The sequence below is a fragment of the Chiloscyllium plagiosum genome, chromosome 32 (assembly GCF_004010195.1).
Source record: "Chiloscyllium plagiosum isolate BGI_BamShark_2017 chromosome 32, ASM401019v2, whole genome shotgun sequence".
Lineage (NCBI taxonomy): Eukaryota > Metazoa > Chordata > Chondrichthyes > Orectolobiformes > Hemiscylliidae > Chiloscyllium > Chiloscyllium plagiosum.
The window spans coordinates 2,517,839-2,524,214 of NC_057741.1; positions in this window are offsets into that span (position 1 = coordinate 2,517,839).

Sequence of the window (6,376 nt, forward strand, 5' to 3'; positions counted from 1 at the left end):
GTTCAATTCTCAAGTGCAAACCAAAATGAGAAAAAGGAAAAATAGGACAAAGGTCACTTTTATTAGTTTGAGAACAGGTTTGTTTTGGTCAAATGTGATTAAGTAAAATAAAATACACCTGCCAGATGCTGGAGAGCTGAAACAAGCAAAAACAGAAAATCTTGGAGAAACTCAAGCAGATCTGACAGCCTTTGTGAAGACAAGGCAGATGTGGTATTTTGAGTACAGTGATCCTTTTTGAGAACTGACAGCAACTAGGAAAAGATGGTATTTATGCTGATGATGGTGGGATAGGTGGGAAAGGAGTTAGCAGGTAGGTAGAGAGTGAGCCCAAAGAGAGAGAGAGAGAGAAAAAAGGGGTAAGCAGACAAAGGAATTGTTCATGTTTAGCCAGGAAAGAAGAGTAGCTACAATGGTGATAATGGGGACTAAGAATCACCTTCATTGGCAATTCTGTGAGATTGGTCAGGGATTTTTATTAGTCCTTGCGTGGCTGATCAGCCCAATCCTAGATGTGCATTTCGAATCACACATTTGGTAATGTTTCCAGGAGATAGAATTCAGCATTTCTTTCCCATGAATATTTGAGCTTTAAATCTGAACTGAAGCTGCCTCTTCAATTGCTAAAACACATTTTGTTGTTATCTTCCTGTTCCAGACTTTCTAAATACTTTTCTTGATAGGTTTTATATTAGCCAAGTATCAATTTGTTAAAGGAAAATTATTTTTGAATAACCTGAGTGTGGTCCCCTGAGGTTTTGATTTTAGGACCATTGATTGTTGTGTATAATTGGCTGAATTGTTTAGACAATACAATTTAGAAGTTTATGGGTTGTATAAAACTTGATAATATCATAAATAGTGAACAGAATAACAGACTTAAAGAATTCAAATAATGTTGAAATAGGCAGACATAATTTAGTGTAGTTAAATGTGTGGCTCTCTTCATGCTGATAACCACCTTGGCAAGGAAGGAATGAGAGAGGAAATGCAAAGATACATTCAGCAGATAACATCGTCTCTATAGTTTCTCCATTCATAGGTAAAGCACACCTTTGGACATGGCCTGCCCCTCCACAACCTGATCCAACAGATTCAATCAGCTCCCCTGTCATGAACATGTAAAGTAAAGAAGTTAACAACAGTGAAGAGGAGGTCTATATGCTTTCTTTCAGTGACCTTCCTATGGACATTAAACCACGTGAGCTTTACCTTGTCTTTCAATCATTTAAGGGATGTGAAGGTTCACTGATCAAGCTAACATCACACAGCCAGTTGGCTTTGTTACATTTAACAGCAGAACAAAAGCAGAAGCAGCAAAGAATGCTACATCCACCTCGCCTGCAGTTGCAGCTGCTACACTGCACGCTCAGATGCACTGGTACCCTCCATCTGAAGCATCTGTGCAAGGATGGAAGTCCAGTCAGCTTTCTTAAACATATAGCTGCCCTTTTCCAAGAAATCAGATTTCTCTGAGGGGTGATACAAGAACAGACTGAATTTTATTTACAGTTTGGACTTCACTAAAGGAGATTTTGGAGAACTGACTCGTTTCCACTTGACCTGGAGGGGATGGAGTGGTCAGTAAGGACTGTGGATTTAAGAACTTTACTGGTGAAATTTTTTTCCACATGGGAGGATTCTTCAAATTCTATTTACTGTAATGGTCTAGTAATTTTTGTTTTCATCACTGCATGCTGTGTATCAAAAACTTGCTTAAATACAGGCTGTCACAGTCTTATGAAAGCTGGTAATGCCATCGGTCGTCATGAAATGATAAAAGGAGGGAACGAGAATGTGTATAGGGTATGAGCAGGTAGGGAGAGAGTTAAGGTTTGAGTTTTGTGAAACAAGAGGTTCGGCTGAGCATGATTCAGATTAGATAAGAACGTGCAGTTAACAGTGGGGTGCTGGAGGCAAGGGTAATGGGTTAACAAGGTGGAAAAATATTCATTATGTAGAGCCATTCAACAGTATTACAAGCATTCAGTATGTAAGGTCAGTTAACAAGGTGAAAAGCCTTCATTATGTGAAGCCAGTTATTTATTGTGTAACAGCAGATGGCTTAATCTTTAGTATTGACACTCACTGATTGTAACGGTCACCCAATTAATATGTATGTTGCCTTAGCTGGATGCTCCTACATGTAAAATGACTATATAGTTCATTAAGAAAATGTTGAATGGCCTCTACCTGCACTCTAGGGTTTCTGTAATGCTATAATTTTTATGATTCTACTGATTTGAAATCCAGGAAGAAAATGACACTACATTGCTTGTGGACTTTCAGTACCTGACGACAACATCACGTCTGCATCCTTGAAAGAGAATCCTCAAGCCTCATTTAACACTTCTGCAGAAGCATACTGAAGAATTAGTCTCAGCCGAACCTCATGAAGACTCGAATCCTTTACAAACCTGTCCAGGTCAAGTTCCTGTCCATCCCTCCATTAAGATCTATGGAGCAATCCTTCCAAAATGGAGCGTATCTGGAGAAACTACCTAAGGCTGACATTGATGTCGAGATTTAACATTGCATCTAATTCATGAGCACATCTTTGGATGCCTAAGGATGAGAGTTCTCTACCATGATGTCTGTGCTGAGACTAAGATCCTTGTGCACAAGACAGTCCTGTTTCTGACTCTTCTGTACAGCTCTGAAATGTGGGATGTGTAATAGATGCCACCTCAAAGCCCTTGCGTTATAAGTAGTTAAGTGTTTTTGATCTGGTGAAAGGGCCTGGGGTTGGGAGGGGTTGGTCATAGACCTGGAAGGGGATGCTTGTGGTCTAAAATTATTAAATTCAATGTGTCCTGAAGGCTGTAAGGCTCAGAGAAGAAGTTGAGGTATTGTTAGTCCAGTTTGCTTTGCACTTTGGTGCACTGCTGTATACCTGAGACAAATGTTGTCATGCAAACATGGTCGAGAGTGTGATGCTGGAAAAGCACAGCAGGTCAGGTAGTACCTGAGGAGCAGAAGAATCGGCATTTTGGGCATATTCCCTTCATTGGGAATGATGGGCTTATGCCCGTAATGTCGATTTTTCGTGCTCCTCGGATGCTGCCTGACTGGCTGTGCTTTTCAGCACCACACTCTCTCGACTCTGATCTCCATCATCTGCAGTCCTGACTTCCTCCTGGCATGGGAACATGTCAGTGTATAGTAGGCAACTGCAAGCATGTCATTATTTTATGGACAGAGTACAAGTGTTCTGAAAATGGTCACCCTGTCTTCCCACTGTAGAAGAGACTGCATTGTGAGCAGCAAATACTTCAGGCTAAATTGAGTGAAGGGCCGGTAAATTACTGCTTAATGTGGAAGGTATGTATGGGGCTTTGGATAGAGTGGAGGTACATGGCCTCATGTTGCACCCTTTGGAACTGCATGGAAGATGCAGGGGGGTGTGGAGGTGCATTGGAAGGGGAGGAGGAGTAAACCAGGGTGTTCCAGAGCAACAGTTAGTGGAATGCTAACAAAGGAGGGAATGGTGTCTGGTGGTGGCATCCAGCTGACAATTGTAGAAATGGCAGCTTATGATCTTTTGGATGTGGAGGCTGGTGGGAGGTGGAAAGCGAAGACCAGTTGCACCACATTGTTGTGGAAGGGAATTGAGGGTAGATGTAAGGAAAATGAGTCAGACACAGCTAAAGGCGCTGTGGACGATGTTAGTAGGGAATCCTTACTGGAGGAAAAAGATGGACATTTCTGAGGAACCCTGTGGAAGGTGATTTGATCAGAACAGATATGACAGAGAAACTGGGAGAATGGAATGGATTTGACTTTAAAGATTGACGTCGAGTCTGTAATTCAGTGAGAAAAGATCTGTACAAGTGGCAGGGCAGTTTAATTCTGGCAGTCTACAGCTATTTCAGCAGTCCAAGTAGATGAGTTTGAGATTGAGAAAAGGTTTTTGTTTTTCTTAAAATTCTGTGATTTAGCTTGTGTCTGTCTGTATCTGGGAGAGACCGTAATGGAGAGAAAATCTCATCTGATGAATGTGTAGAAAATCACAAAGAAAATACGTATGACCTTATTAGTTGAATAACACATTAGCGTGAATATAGGCATGATATTTTATTGAGTTTGAGTGTCTGTTAAGGGTGTTGCCAAGAAGAACAAGGTGACAGGAGTTGGGAAATACAGGTTGGGAGCAATTGTTCCACAGAAATGACACCACAGACATGTGGAGACTGTGTTTAAGGAGCAGTTGTGAGTGATGCATAAATTTATTCCTCTGAGACAGGCAAGAAGAGGTGAGAATTAAGGAACCTTGAATAAGGAGAACAGAGGAGCTTCTCAAAGGAAGAAGGCAGCTTATGTAAGGTGGAGGAAGCAAGGGTCTATTACAGCTTTAGAGGATTTCAGGCTTGCCAGGAAGGAGCTCAAAAATGGACTGAGGAGAGCCAGGAGGGGGCATGAGAAAGGCTTGGCAGGAAGGATTAGGGAGAACCCAAAGGCATTTTACTCATACGTGAGGAATGAGAGAATCTTCATGGAGAAGGTGGGGCTGATCAGGGATAGCGTAGAGAACTTGTGCTTGGAGGCTGAACAGATCAGGGAAGCCCTAAATTAGTTTTTTTGCTTAAGTTTTCACTAAGGAAAGGGACCTTGTTGTGAATGAGAACTTTGAGGAGTGGGGAAATAGGTTTGAACAGATGGAGATTGAGGAAGTTGATGTGCAGGAAATTTTGGCAAAATTTAAGATTGGTAAGTCACCAGGGCCAGACCAGATTTATTCCAAGTTGCTAAGCTGCTGGCAAAGATCTTTGCTTCCTCACTCTCCACAGGAGTTGTACCGGAGGTTTGGAGGGAGGCAAATGTTCCTCTTTTCAAGAAGGGGAGTAGGGAAAACCCAGGTAACTACAGACCAATCAATCTTACATCTGTGGTCAGCAAGATTTTGAAAAGAATTCTGAGGGTTACGATTTATGACTGTTTGGAAAAGCATACCGTGATTAGAGGTAGTCAGCATGGCTTTGAGAGGGGCAGGTCATGCCTCACAGATCTTAGTTCTTTGAGGAGGTGACGAGAAAGGTTGAGCAGTGGATGTGGTGTACATGGACTTCAGCAAGGCATTTGATAAGGTTCCCCATGGTTGGCTCATTCAGAAGGTCAGGAGGTATGGAATACAGGGTGACTTGGCTGTCTGGATTCCGAACTGGTTGGCTGACAGAAGGCAGAAAGTGGTTGTAGATGAAAAGCATTCAGCCTGGAGGTCAGTGGTGAGTGGAATCCCGCAGGGCTCTGTTCTTAGGCCCCTGCTCCTTGTAGTTTTTTTTAAAAATGACTTGGATGAGGAAGTTGAGGGGTAGGTCAGTATGTTTGTCGATGACTTAAAGGAGATGCCGTAGGTAGTATTGAGGGCTATTGCAGGCTGAGTGTGACATTTGACAGTATGCAGAGCTGGGTTGAGAAATGGCAGATGGAGTTCAACTGGATAAATGTGAAGTGATGCATTTTTCGAAGGTCGAACTTGAATGCTGAATATAGCATTAAAGACCGGATTCTTGGCAGTGTGGAGGAACAGCAGGATCTTGGTGTTCAAGTGCATAGATACCTCAAAGTTGCACCCAAGTGGATAGGGTAATTAAGAAAGCAAATGGTGTTTTGGCTTTCATTAACACGAGGATTGAGTTTGAGCTGCGAGGCTTTGTTGCAGCCCTACAAAACCCTGGGGAGACCACACTTGGAATATTGTCCAGTTCTGGTCACCTTATTGTAGGAAGGGTATGGAGGCTTTAGAGACGGTGCAAAGCAGGTTTACCAGGATGCTGCCTGGATTTGAGGGCTTGTCTTATGAGGAGAGGTTGACTGAGCTCTGATTTTTCTCTCTGGAGAGAAGATGGAAGAGAGGTGACCTGATCGAGATGTACAAGGTAATGAGAGGCATGGGTAGAATTGATAGCCAGAGACTTTTCCCCAGGGCAGGATTGACCGCCATGAGGTATCATAGTTTTAAGGTGTTAGGAGGAAGATATAGAGGAAACGTCAGAGGTAGGTTCTTTATGCAGAGAGTTGTGTGTGTGTGGAATGCATTGCCAGCAGTAGTGGTGAAAGCAGTCATAGGGACGTTTTAGCGACTGCTGGGCACGCACATGTACAGAAGTGAATTGAAGAGAGCGTAGGTTAGGTTATTTTATTTTAGATGAGGATTAATCCTCAGCACAACATAGTGGCTGAAGGCCTGTACTGTGCTGTACCTTTCTATGTGAAAGAGCCAGAGAATTGGACAGCCTGGAAACAGACCCTTTGGTGTAACTCGTCCAGGCTGACCAGATATCTTAAATTTAATCTAGTCCCATTTGCCAGCATTTGGCCTAAATCCTTCTAAACCCTTCCTATCTACGTAAGTATTCAGATGCTTATTAACTGTTGT